Source organism: Phyllobates terribilis, unplaced genomic scaffold (assembly GCF_046119375.1).
Source record: "Phyllobates terribilis strain yellow unplaced genomic scaffold, ASM4611937v1 Scaffold_4__5_contigs__length_816908805, whole genome shotgun sequence".
NCBI classification, from domain to species: Eukaryota; Metazoa; Chordata; class Amphibia; order Anura; family Dendrobatidae; genus Phyllobates; species Phyllobates terribilis.
In genome coordinates this window covers 422899935-422914804 of record NW_027362764.1, presented here as the reverse complement: position 1 = coordinate 422914804, position 14870 = coordinate 422899935, and the positions used below count along the sequence as shown (strand labels likewise).

At 42.7% G+C, this 14870-nt stretch overlaps 1 protein-coding gene across 1 annotated transcript in view; it reads right to left on the bottom strand.

Moving 5' to 3' along the window:
• Window positions 1–14870, bottom strand: part of ANKH (ANKH inorganic pyrophosphate transport regulator) — a 162235-nt gene that overhangs the window by 137614 nt on the left and 9751 nt on the right. The window lies entirely within an intron of this gene.

Here is a 14870-nt window from a genome sequence, read left to right as displayed (position 1 = left end):
AAAGGGAGGCCACAGAGCAGGAGGTTGCAGTAGTCAAGGCGGGAGATGATGAGGGCGTGCACTAGTGTTTTTGCAGATTCATGGTTGAGGAATGTGCGGATCCGGGAGATATTTTTGAGTTTGAGTCGGCAGGAAGTGGAAAGGGCTTGGATATGTGGTTTGAAGGAGAGTTCAGAGTCCAGGGTTACCCCAAGGCAGTGAGCCTGAGGGACTGGGGACAGTGGGTAGCCCTTGACTATGATGGATAGGTCAGTTGGGGGGGTTGAATGAGACGGCGGAAAGATGATGAATTCTGTTTTGTCCATGTTAAGTTTTAGAAATCTAGCAGAGAATAAGGATGAAATAGCTGACAGACATTGTGGGATTTTGGTTAGTAAGGAGGTGATATCAGGTCCAGAGAGGTAGATCTGTGTGTCGTCTGTATAGAGGTGATAATGAAAGCCATGAGACTCTATGAGCTGTCCCAGGCCTAAGGTGTAGATGGAGAAGAGCAGCGGTCCTAGAACTGAACCTTGGGGGACACCGACAGATAGGGGGTGAGATGAGGAGGTGGTGTGTGAGTGGGAGACACTGAATGTCCGGTCTGTTAGGTATGAGGAGATCCAGGATAGGGCCAAGTCTGTGATGCCGAGAGATGAGAGAGTTTTTAGTAAGAGGGAATGGTCCACCGTGTCGAAGGCAGATGACAGGTCTAGGAGGAGGAGGACAGAATAGTGTCGCTTAGATTTGGCGGTTAGTAGGTCATTGGTAACTTTGGTCAGTGCAGTTTCAGTAGAATGGTGCGGTCGGAAACCAGATTGTAGGCGGTCGAAGAGGGAGCAGGAGGAGAGGTGGGAGGACAGCTCAGAATGGACGTGTTATTCCAGTAGTTTTGAGGCATAGGGGAGAAGTGATATGGGGCGATAGCTAGACAGAGAGGATGGGTCAAGGGAGGGCTTTTGGAGGATGGGTGTGATTGAGGCATGTTTGAAGCATGAGGGGAAGACACCAGTTGTTAGTGACAGGTTAAAGAGGTGGGCTAGGGCTGGGATGAAGATAGTGGTAAGGTTTGGGATGAGGTGGGACGGGATTGGGTCAAGTTTAGAGGTGGTGAGGTGTGATTTGGAGAATAAAGAGGAAAGTTGATCTTCAGTAATGGTGGAGAATGTGGTTTTAGAGGAGGAGGGTTGAGTAGGTGTGGGGAGGGGCTGTGGGGGCTTTAGGTAAAAGCTTTGTCTGATGGTGTCAAAGTCTTCGGCTGAAATAAGAGGAGAGGAAGGAGGCACTGGGGGACGGAGGAGAGAATTGAAGGTGTTGAATAGTTGTTTGGGGTTGTGAGACAGGGAGGAAATGAGAGATGAAAAGTATGTTTGTTTTGCTGCAGTGAGTGTGGACTTGAAGGTAGTGAGGGACTGTTGGAATGCGATGAAGTGCTCATTGGAGTGGGACTTTTTCCATCTACGCTCAGCGACCCTGGAGGCCCGTCGCAGTTCTTTAGTTAGGCTGGTGTGCCAGGGTTGTCTGTTGATTGTGCGAGCTTTGGTATGTGTGAGGGGGGCGACCGAATCGAGAGCTGCAGCTGTTGTGGTGTTGTATAAAGTGGCAGCAACATCTGCATCATGTAAGGAACTAATGTTTGTAAGAGGGAGAAGGGATTCAGAGAGTGAGTGTAGGTCAAGGTGTTCGAGATTTCTGCTAGGGTATGCAAGTTTGTGGAGTGGGGATTGTTGCCCTGGAGAGGAGAGGGTAGAGAATGTAAGTAGGTTGTGGTCAGAGAGAGGGAGAGGTGAGTTAGAGAGGTTAGATAGGGAACAGAGGCGGGTGAAGATGAGGTTCAGCGTGTGGCCGTCTTTGTGGGTGGGTGTGGACGACCACTGGGTAAGACCAAAGGAGGAAGTGAGGGATAGAAGCTTAGAGGCAGCTGAGAGGGAAGTGTCAATGGGGATGTTGAAGTCGCCCATGAGGATAGTGGGGATGTCAACGAAGAGGAAATGAAGTAGCCAAGTGGTGAAGTGGTCAAAGAAAGTGGTGGCTGATCCTGGGGGGCGGTAGATGACAGCCAGTTGGAGGGGGAGTAGATGCGCATGCAGTGCACTTCAAAAGAGGGGAGAGTAATTGAGGGCGGCAGTGGGATATGGGTGAAGGAGCAGTTTTCTGAGAGGAGGAAACCTATTCCTCCACCGTGCTTGCCGGTGGGGCGGGGGGTATGGGAGAGGTGGAATCCGCCGTACGAAAGTGCAGCAGGAGAGGCCGTGTCAGAGGGGGTGAGCCAGGTTCCAGTGATGCCAAGGAAGGAAAGCTTGTTGGTGATGAAGAGGTCGTGAATGTAGGAAAGTTTGTTGCAGACGGAGCGAGCGTTCCATAGAGCTCCTGTTAGGGGGATTGGGGAAGCGGGGGCTGGGCGGATGGGTATAATGTTAGAAGGGTTACGAGAGTTTGGGATAGATTGTGGGTAGGAGGTGGAAGTGCCTGTGGGGATGTGGTGAGGAGGGCCAGGATTTGGAGAGATGACGCCGGCAGTGAGGAGGAGCAGAGAAAGCGTTAGTAGGTGGGAGCAGGAGAGGGCATGAGGTGGCTGTCTGTGTTTGGAGGCAAAGGATTGTATGTTGAGGAATAGCTCTGAGGAGGAGGTGAGATGGGTGGGGAGAATGGAGGGAGAGATGAAGAGTTCCTTACTAGGTGTAGGGATTAGGGGTGGTTGTAAGAAGTGAAGGATTAAGGGGGTGAGAGTGAAAACAAAGACAAACATTGTTTACTGTGACTTAGTATCCAGTTACCTTCAGTTCACTTCAGATTCAATTCAGAATTAATTCATATTTCTCACACTTCAGCTAATGGACACTTAAGGTGATGGACACAGACTAAAGTCTGACACAGACTCCTGGCTCTCAATATATTTGTAAGAGAATGCATTCAGCTGTGAACTGATCTTTTATAACATCTTGTATATCTTTTGTAAACACTGCCCACTTTCGAGAGTAAATCATTATTATTTACCAGCTTCGTTCTTCTTGTCCTATGTCGAGCAAACAAGTTCCTCACCCGCTAATTCACGTTACCTAACGGGTACCCGATCCACCTGTTAAGCGGTGGTGGCAGTATACCAGTATTTATGTGATATTGTGGTTTGAGGGTGGCTGGACGGAGGTATATATACGTTCCTGGAAGGAACTGGTGGTATATATACGTCCTGTCACATCACGTGCCACAATAGTCGACATAAATTAGAGCAGCTGCGCCCGTGCTTATCCTCGGTCAATACCGTGTTTGACCAGCAGGATAAGGGGGCGCCAGAGAGCTGCAAGGTCTGACCAAGTGTCGTTTTCCTGACAATGTTCATCTTGACATTTTGCTACCATTGCAAACACATCAATCCAGCAGTACGAGAGCAGAGTGTCAGTATGGACATCTATATGAATAATTAAAGGGGACCAATGGTACTCTGTCTGACATATAGAAGTACTGTATATAAGATTAAAAGGAACCGTCAAGGGCAGAGTAAAGTACTGCAGTGCTCATGCGCAGGAAAAGACCAGCGCCGGTGCATGCGCAGGAAGAAAAGTACGACTGCACAGGAGCACGATGCCAGGGGACACTGTCTGGATGACATAGAACACGTTATCCACCCAAAGCACAGAAGGACGACATCGCAAGAAGAGAGGAGGTGTTGGATCAAGACCAACGATGCCGATCGGACCGAACCGCCATGTAGGTGAGTATAATAAAAGATCTTTTTCTTGTCTTGCAGGCGGGATTTGGGGCATATATACAGCATATTAGAATACTGTATATCAGAGCTGAAAGGAGCTGGCCTTACCTCATATGGGAAAAACCTGGTGACCGGTTCTCGTTAAAGGATAAAGTCACTTAGGTGATAGTTCAGTCCTGCGAGCATGAACATACGGTAAATGTCATCTTATATATTAATAGCCTCTGGCCTGGATACGATTATATTCCTGAATAGAATGTTGTAACTAAAGCCCCCGTCACACTAAGCGAGATCGCTGCTGAGTCACAAGTTTTGTGACGCAACAGCGACCTCAGCAGCGATCTCGCTACGTTTGACACGTAGCAACGACCAGGCCCCTGCTGTCAGATCGCTGGTCGTGTCGAAATGACCTGGACCATTTTTTGATCGTTGAGGTCCCGCAGGGTAGCATGCATCGGTGTGTTTGACACCTTACCAACGACCTCGTTGGCGACTCAGAACTGAGACACATAGGCGTGCATTTGCGTTGCATCATTATACAGGTCGCTATGGGTCGCCATATCGTTGCTGCGTCGTTGGGAAGATCTGACTGTTTAGCATCTCACCAGCGACCACATAGCGACACAGCAACGATCCCTGCCAGGTCGTATCATTGTAGGGATCGCTGTAGCGTCGCTAAGTGTGACGGTACCTTAAGTAACATAATACTTCTTTATAAGGCTTGTACACACCCCTCTCACAATAGAACATATAGAATAGTTTTTATGAGAATTTTCTGAGAATCTCGAGTAGAACACTGATCTTGTCACCTGATGAGTTGTCTGTGACGGGGAGGACGAAACGCATGGAAACCAGAGATTGGTTTCAGGGATTATAATTGTATATTAGTTATTCCTACACAACTAAGAGAGACTGAGGGTATATGTGTGTGGTTTTCCTTTATGTCTCCTTTTTTGTTCATGTATTAGCCATTTCCTGAGTGACGTATTGTCTGTTCAGGATTTCTATTACTATAGGGCACTTTATGTAGTAGGTCAAGTATTTTTGGACTGTTTACTATAATTAATAAAGGCTAAGTTTCATAGTTAATCCCCTTTTCAGTGAGCTACCATTTTAAGCAGCATAGCCATTGAAAGAAAGTTTGATCCAATAAATGATTTAAGTTGCATCAATATATTTAAAGGGAACCTGTCATCTAATTCATGTTGTACTATTGCAGCCATGTATGTTTTACTCTGAAAAAGTGCAGGGTTTCCAAGAAGACAAAGTAATTTGTGGACAATAAGATGCACTTTTTTCCCCCAAATTTTGGAGGAAAGTTGGGGGTTCCATCTTATAGCCCGGATGTACCTGGCTGTGGCTCTGGGTTGGGGGGCTGGCGACGGAGAAGGAGCGGGTCACAGGAGGAGGGAGCGGTGCTGGGGATAACACATGAGCCCACTATTAAAGGAGATGAATATGCTCAGCTCCACAAGCCAACAATCGCGCCCACCTCTCTGTACTGAAGATGGTGTGGAGAGGTGGGCGGGACTAAGGGAGCGGAGAGCAGTACATATTCAGTCTCTATATCGGGCTCATGTGTTAGGTGCAGCCGCCATCTCCAGCAGCGACAGGGCGATCACGTGTATCCGCTATAAAGGAGAATAAATATTCACTGCTCCCCACGCACATAATCCCGGGCGTGGAGAGCAGTGAATATTCCAGCAGCTGATGTCGGAGTGTGGGGGCATGACAGTGATGTCATGCGCTGCTTACACGCTGAAGTCAGTTGCTGGCATCAGAAGTTTATTTTTTTAATGTTTGCTGTTTGATGGGGGACATACATACCAGGATGGGGGCCATATACTGTATAACAGGATGGGGATCATATACTGTGTACCAGGATGGGGATCATATACTGTAAACCAGGATGGGTATCATATACCGTATTTTTGAGACCATAAGACGCACTATTTTCCCATAAATTCGGGAGGAAAATGGGGGGTGCATCTTATGGTCCGAACGCAGAGCTTACCTGATAGTTGCGGTGGTGGTGGAGCAGGATCGCAGGGCCCTCAGTTCCCTCCCTCCTTCAGGAACCTGGCGGCAGCAGAAGAGGTGAGATGATGCGGGCCGGTGTTTGACTGGGGGCGGGTGAGCGGCATGGCAGAGCGGCGTGCGCGGCCATTTTCCTGAAGCTATGATCTACAGGAAAATGGCTGCCCGAGACAGCGCATGTGCAGACTGGTAGTTCGGACGGCCATTTCCCTGTAGATCACAGCTTCAGGAAGATGGCCGCGCACACCGGAAAGCCGCGCACGCTGCTCACCGGTCTGCAGCCAGACACCAACCCGGCCTCCAGCCATGCACAGGGCCTCAGCCATCTCACCTCTTCTGCTGCAGCCTCCAGGTTCCTGAAGGAGGTAACGGAGGACCCTGCGATCCTGCTCCACCACCACCGCAACTCCCCGCTGCTGGAGCACTTGCTTCCTGAAGAACCCGGCCTTCATGTGACCCTCGCTTCACAGCCCCCCAGGTAAGATAAAGTATCTATTCAAACTATAAGACGGACCCCCATCTTATAATAAAAAAAAAATTCTTATATTCCACCCCAAAATTTGGGGTGCGTCTTATGGTCGGGTACGTTTTATTGTTTAAAAAAAATACAGTATACCAGGATGAGGGCCATATATACCAAGATGGGCCTAGGATGGGGATTATATATACCAGGATGGGGATTATATATACCAGGATGGGACAAGGATGGGCCACATATACACCAGGATGGGGAACATGAAAAAGTCACAAAATATGATGTGACTTCACTTTAGTTCCCCCCTGGTGTATTTTCTAGTACGTCCAAATATCAGTGCAACTTTGGCAAAAAAAAAAAAAAAAAGTTCAAGATAGGACAGAAGCCCATTTTTAGCTTTGGAATAAATTCATGAATCAAGCGCGCCATTTTAATGAATTTGGGGCCAAAATAGCACTAAAGGCAACTAATACCACATAACAAAAAAGGAAAACAATTTAAAAAAACAACAAAACGCAAATGATGAATCAGGGGCTATGTGGTGGCTTTGGTAGCTCAGCAGTCCACTTTACCTATTACTTTAACAGATGTGGTAGGGACATGATTTGGTAGCACTTACAAGTTTTCGTCCTTTGTGAAGTGCTGCCTACTTGTTAGCCTTCCCTTCCTCGCAGATTGCACAGCACTCCTCAAAATGCCTGCGGATGGAGGAGCTTGTGACAAGACCAGTCCATCAGCCTCCTCCAAATGAAATACAGCTTTGCCACAAGCATTGTCATTCATTTGGATGATTCTGATGGCCAGGCCTAGTCACACACTCCTCCGCTTGCCGCCATATTGACCTAAGGAGTGCTGGTGGGGCAGCTTCAGGAGAGGACTGCTGGCAATTTCCTGAACCGGTTTTACCTAGGAAAATATCAAAAAGACTGACCATCACTTCCAAAACAGAAAACTGGTGTGTACAGGTGCTTACCAAGAGTAGCCATGTCCATATAGAACTATCAAATAAAGTAGTACATGCAGACTCAGTTTTCTGTTTTGGAAGTGACGGTCAGCTTTTTGATATTTTCCTAGGTAAAGCCGGTTCAGGAAATTGCCAGCAGTCCTCTCCTGAAGCAGCCCCGCCAGTGCTTTTGCCATTGTTTTTGTGGCAGCTCCGCTACTGGCGTCTTTTGCTCTACAGTGTGAAGAACAAAATATGGTATAGAAAGTTTGAAAACACACAATTTTAATGCATTTTTTATTATACAAGCATTTTATGCGGTGCGATTTTCAATTAGCAAATTTTAATGATGCTTTCCCCTTTCCCTACCAAAAAAACCCTTCCAGTTGCACTGATAGGTGTGTCTTCACATTAAAATAAAGTCAATAAAAAGCATTTCAAGCATTTTTTTAACATGGATTTTATAGATGAATTTGCTCTAAAATCTGTATTAAAAACTCAGTGTCATCATACTGTACAACTTAGAGAAACTGACTAACCACTGCTGCATTCTGATGGAATGTGAACACAGCCTAAGGCCAGGACTCGTAGAGACACATGCAGTGACACAGCACAGGAACCATGTGGATGGAGGAGTAAATGGGAGGGAAGCGAAATTAGCTCAGAAAAACAAGATGAAAGAAAAGAAGACTTGTCAATGAATGAATACATGGAGAAAGAGAGGAATACTGTACATAACCGTCCAGGAAGACGAGCTACTCACTTTACAAGTTTACATGCATAATTCGAGATCCGGAAACTATTAACAGTGACATCTGTGTGATTAATGCTTCCCAAGATCCACAACCTCCGTAGAATGGAGCTCATGAAAGGCTTAAAGACTGCGGCTGAAATACTGTTTATAGAAATGACCTCTCTCCTCCGTGGTGTGGCACAATCTGCCCAGTTCTGCCCACCGTGTTTCTCCATTTCATCATCCAGTCTGTGTGAATATAGACAATCCTATACACATCGATTAGGTCACGCCAACAAGTTTTTTTTCTCTGTGGTTTTCCAGAGTGGAAAACTACTGGGTTTAGTTTTACAGTGTCTGATCTGTTATTTTTGAGATTTTTCCCCTTCACCTTGTGTTCTGTTACCAGCTGGCAATTCAAAATGGTTTACTGCTTTTCAAGCATCAGAAGCAAACGTTTTCTAACCATACTTGTGACTGACAATTTGGACACTTTTAAATATATTTTCCTAGTTAAAGGGAACCTGTCAGAAACTTTTACCGTCCCAAACCATTAATATCATTGTATAGCCTTTTAAAAGATAAGCCAGTTGATCCCTTGCGACCCCAAATATCCCAAAACGCGTCAAAAATCCCGCCCATCTGTGCCCCTGTCACGTGATTGGGTGGCGGCGATGGGTTGTCATGACAGCTGAGGGTCTACTGATTAAACTTGTGCCCGTCGTTATGATACTCCTGTGAACGCTGGCTTGTGGCTGGCGTTCATAGGAGATCGTAATTTATGCTATATATAGTACACGCGATTGGACGATTGCAGCTTCAAGTCTCCTAGGGGATTATTAAATAAAGTAAAAAAAAAAAAAGTTTTTAAAAGTATAAAAAAAAAAACAACACACAAAAGTTCTAATTACCCCCTTTTGTCCCATTGAAAATAAAACAACAAAAAAATACACGTATTTGGTATCACTGCGTTCAGAAATGTCCGATCTGTTAAAATATAAAGTAATCAGATCGGTAAATGGCGTAACGAGAGAAAAAAAAACAAAACGCCAGAATTACGTTTTTGTTTTTTTTAGGTCTCCACAACATTACAATAAAATGCAATAAGAGACGATCAAAAGGTTGTATCTACCCCAAAATGGTATCAATAAAAACATCAGCTCAGCTCGCAAAAAATAAGCCCTCACACAGCCTAATATCCCGAAAAATGAAAACGCTACAGGTCTTGGAAAGTGGCGACAAAGGCAAAAACTTTTTCATACAAGTTTCGGATTTTTTTTTTTTACCATTTAAATAAAAAATAAACTATACATGTTTGGTATCTGCATACTAATACTGACCTGGGGAATCATATTAGCAAGTCAATTTTATTATATAGTGAACATGGTAAAAAACAAAAACAAAAGAGAATTGTGAAATTGCACTTTTTTTGCACAGATTTTCCAGTACACTATATAGTAAAATCAATGGTGTCAATTAAAAGTAAAACTCGTCCCACAAAAAAACAAGCCCCTTACAGCTATATTGACAGAAACATAAAAAATATGGCTCTTGAAAAAACAAAAAATGAAAAAATGGAACATGGCCATTGTGTGAAGTGGTTAAAATGAGCTCTGGAGGCAGATTCTCCAGGAAATCAGTGTCCGGCCCATAGATCTTAACAGCTCATTAACATATTAAGAAAAATGTGGATTTCTCCGGAATAAGACATCGGATCACAGATATCACAGTATCAAGTTATTCAGCTTCCTATGACCTACATGCCCATATAGACGGCTTAGGAGGGTTGATCCTACTGACAGATTCCCTTTAAATTCCTAAAACTGGTATTAAAATGTTTGTTCTTTTTATATACTTTAATATAAGCCGAAGGGTTTAATACATTCCTCCTCATAAATATCTTAACTCTAGCTTCAAATTTTACCCAGACTTATGACCGTCGTTCTTACAAATTGATATCCTGGCTTTAGGGAATCTCCTTTCACGATTTAGTATGCGCGAGGAGCAAGGCGTGGTTCAAGGGACAACACTCTAAACATGGAAAAGATTGCTAGATCACTTATTTTCTGTCCCAGGATATCCGTTAATTTCCCTCCCATGGTTATTTTTAAAGGCACACTAACTCTAAGTGCATGATAAAAGGTGAACCGGAGATCATTTTGACCCCAACGCTAGTCCATTGGCAGCATTTCCTGCAGGTTCCTGAAGCACTCTTAGAATCCTGGATAAAATAGAGGTCATTCGCTTGCTAATATGTTTCATTTTCAGTTAGGAAAGGTCTGAGGAGCTGGGGTTTAGTCAAGGGGGAGGGCTTAACTCCCCTTCTGTCCTAAGCAGACAACTAAAAGGAAGACAGCTCTTGCCCAGGCCTTGTCTTATATCCTGACACAAGACAGTCAGGAGGATGGTCTTCTACCACATAGAGATTTAAGAAATTTACTTACAGGTGCATCTCACTAAATTAGAATATCATCAAAAAATTAATTTATTTCAGTTCTTCAATACAAAAAGTGAAACTCATTTATTATATAGAGTCATGAGTGATCTATTTCAAGTGTTTATTTCTGTTAATATTGATGATTATGGCTTACAGCCAATGAAAACACAAAAGTCCTTATCTCAGTAAATTAAAATAATTACGGTAACAAAAAACATCTGCAAAGGCTTCCTAAGCATTTAAAAGGTCCCTTAGTCTGTTTCAGTAGGCTCCACAAACATGGGGAAGACTGCTGACTTGACAGATGTCCAGAAGGCAGTCATTGTCACACTCCACAAGGTCCCAGAGCTCCAATTTTCATTTGGAAATCAAGGTCCCAGAGTCTGGAGGAAGAGTGGAGAGGCACACAATCCAAGCAGCTTGAGGTCTAGTGTGAAGTTTCCACAATCAGTGATGGTTTGGGGAGCCATGTCATCTGCTGGTGTAGATCCACTGTGTTTTATCAAGACCAAAGTCAGTGCAGCAGTCAACCAGGAAATTTTAGAGCACTTCATGCTTCCCTCTTCTGACAAGCTTTTTGGAGATGGAAATTTCATTCTCCAGCAGAACTTGGCACCTGTCCACACGGCCAAAAGTACCAATACCTGGTTTAAAAACAACAGTATCACTGTGCTTGATTGACCAGCAAACTCGCCTGACCTTAACCCCATAGAGAATCTATGGGGTATTGTCAAGAGGAAGATGAGAAACACCAGACCCAACAATGCAGACGAGCTGAAGGCTGCTACCAAAGCAACCTGGGCTTCCATAACACCTCAGCAGTGCCACAGGCTGGTCGCCTCCATGCCACATTGCTGCATTGATGCGGTAATTGATGCAAAAAGAGCCCCGACCAAGTACTGAGTGCATTTACTGAACATACATTTCAGTAGGCCAACATGTCGGATTTAAAAACATTTTTCAAGCGGTTGTTATAAAGTATTCTAATTTACTGAGATAATGACTTTCGTGTTTTCAATGGCTGTCAGCCATAATCATCAACATTAACATAAATAAACACTTGAAATAGATCACTCTGTTAGTAATGACTCTATATAATATATGAGTTTCACTTTTTGTATTGAAGAACTGAAATAAATTAACTTTTTGATGATATTCTAATCTAGTGAGATGCACCTGTATATTGCTCTGTTTTCATGGAGAAGATTTTAGCTGAAATCACAGGTTTTATGCTGTTCTTATTTTTAAACCAAAGACAGAAGAGGATTAAGCAAGAAGATTAACAATAGGGCCATGTTCACACCTTGTAGAAATTTCCGCTGTGGATTTAGTCATTGTATACAAAATCCTTACTTGCAGGTTTTATTGCGGATTTGGCTGTGGATTTCATCCTACTCCTTTCCAAAGCATTGTGCAGGGAGAAATTCTCAATGAAAAACAAAAAAAAAAAAAATAAATAACCCACAGAAGAATACGCACGCTGCAGATTTGATCATAATATGAATAATGGTTTACCGACCTGAAACGCGCAAGCCAATGGAGAGAATTTTTTAATTCACTTTTTTTTTTTCATGATTTTTAATCCATCTATTAAAGGGAATATGTCAGTAGTATCAACCCTCCTAAGACGTCTATATGGGCATGTAGGTCATAGGAAGCTGAATAACAAGACACCTTGATATCTGTGATCTGATGTCATATTCCAGAGAAATCCAAATTTTTCTTATATGTAAATTAGCTGTTGAGATTTATCATAGATCTCCCGGAGAACCTGCCTCCAGAGCTTATTATAAATGAAAGGGAGCATGACCAGTGTGAGACATGTAGATCAGGAGAGCAGACTGTCAGCCATTACAAGTCTCACACTGGTAACATACCATTTATTCTAAGGGAGATCTACGTCAGGCCCATAAATCTTAACAGCTCATTTACATATTTGTTAAAAAAATGTGCATTTCTCTGGAATAAGACATTGGATCTCAGATATTAAAGTGTCATTTTACTAAACTTTCTATGATCTACATGTCCATATAGACGGCTTAAAAGGGTTGATCCTGCTGACAGTTTCCTAAAAGTTAGATTTTAACTTCTTCTGTTTGATACCGGAGTCTAATTCAGCTTGGGTTGTTGAATTTATTTCTATTCATTGTTTTGAGGGGGTTTTTAAGCAAATTTATTGACTACCACGGTTTGTACATGTTCAATGTTAACCTGATATGGCTGGTAAAAATAGATCTACATGCCAATGGTATTACAACAGCAAATACCGAGCAGTGAAGGACAAGTCGTTTTTTTTACATTACTGATGGGTTTTTCTTCTGTACCCAAGTATATAGATATATATATATATCTATATATATATATATATATATATATATATATCTATATCTATATCTATATCTATATCTATATCTATATCTATATCTATATCTATATCTATATATATATATATATATATACACACACACACCCCACATGTGTGGATATATAGGAGGAGAAGCCTTATGACTCACGAGACCAGAGCGCATATTGCAGTAAGTGCTGGTGTTTTAGCAATGGTATGCCTGAGTGAGCATTCACCATACTTTCCATGAAGAACAGGTCCCCTAGTATAGAAAGGTTTCAGCTTACACATGACCATCTACGTAAATAGATCTTTAATTAAAAACAAGTACGTGTGAACTCTGAAGACAACACCATGGATACATTACAATGTGCCGCATGTTACAGCTTCACTTCTACATAACAAATAACTTTGTATAATTAGAGCCTTTATAAAACGCTGAGTACATTTGTAAATATTTTGCTTTCGATATTTATAATAATGTTGAGCTATAAATTGGGTAGAAGTATTGTACTAAGTACTGTGAGATCTGTCAGCAGAAATTACAATGCAAACTGTACACACATTAAAATAGCTTCTGGACTTGATGAGACTGTTGTGCTTATTTTGACAATCTACTGACAGAATGGCACGTTCTTTCAGCTGATCTTACAATGAGCAATGTATGGGTCTAGCTCTAGCTGTCAAAATGGCTGTATAAACTTTTCAAAGTTTCCTAACATATTTAAATGGGCAGCTGGACTCCTAAAATGTTCATTTTAATTTCAGGCAATTAAAGCTTTCAAAGGAAAAATTGTTTTCTGAAGAACGATACAGCCGTTAAAAATGTGGTTCTTTTTTTTTTTTTCAATGAAAAACTGGATGAATCTGTATTTGTATCCCCCTCCATTTCCTAAGCTACAAAATACAGCTAACCATAATGTCTAGAAGAAAAAGTACAGCATGCATAGCAAATCAGCCCACAATCGTAAGGCTCGGCTTCATGGAGGCTGGAGATCACACCCCATTGAGAAGAATATTCTTTTGATTTAATTACTCTTTCCCATCATAATCAAGTAGATTAAAAAAAACAGACAAACCAAATAATTACATGGAGTGTCCCCAATTATCAGCAGTTTTTTAATTTTTTTTCAACTATCCTGAAAGAGGCATAGATAAAGGGAACTTGTCATCTCAGAAAACGTTATTTACCTGCAGATATAAGGGTGAAGGGCCGTACGATCGCTGTGAGCGGCTCTCGGGAGAAAAGAAGTTAATTTTCTCCTGGTAGCAGCACTTTCAATAAGGCGGCCAGTCAGAATTGTAACACTATACATACCGGCAAAATAACCCTATATCTGAAGGTATATGGCATTTGCCGAGGTGACAGGTTTTCTTTTAACTCATTTAGTCTGAAAAACAGCTAAAATTTATTTTGGTTAAATCAAGACAGACTGCCGGCTCACCAACTGCCTATTGACCCCCGGGCCATTTTTCGTTTCTGCGTTTTCATATTTTGCTCCCCTTCTTCCCAGAGCCAGAACGTTTTTATTTTCCTACAATATGGCCATGTGGGGGCTTATTTTTTGCGGAATGAGTGGTACTGTTAAACGACACCATTTATTTTACCATATAGTGTACTGGAAATTGGAAAAAAAATTCACAATTTTTTTTTTCTTTTACCATGTACAATTAATGCTAAAACTCACTTGCCATTCGGATTCTCCAGGTCATTAGGGTTTCGTAGATACCAAACATGTATAGGTTCTTTTTTATTTATGTGGTGAAAAAAAGTAAAATAAAATCAGCTGTCATGTGCTGGGAAAGATGCGGGCTCAGCCAATCAGTGGTGGGGGCGGAGTTATACAAAACTCATGAATATGGTGGACTTCATGGCAGCAGGTTTACTAGTCCTCTTGTGACAATCTGTTGCTGAGAAAATAGGAATTATCAAAACTACAACAAACAGCCCAGTAAGTGACTGCAGGCTGCTGTATCGTGACAGTGTGTGATCTGCACAACTCCCTTATATTGCCCGATGCGGCTGAGCGTTCACTTGACCACATGGTTCACACTCCATAACGCCAGACTAAAGGGGTTGTCTGCATGTGACCGCACGTATGCAAATCACATACATGCAGTCATGTGACTGCTCACTTTGGCAGTCTTCAGTCATATGAGACTGGACAACCCCTTTAGTCTGGCGTTATGGAGTGTGAACCATACACCTTATT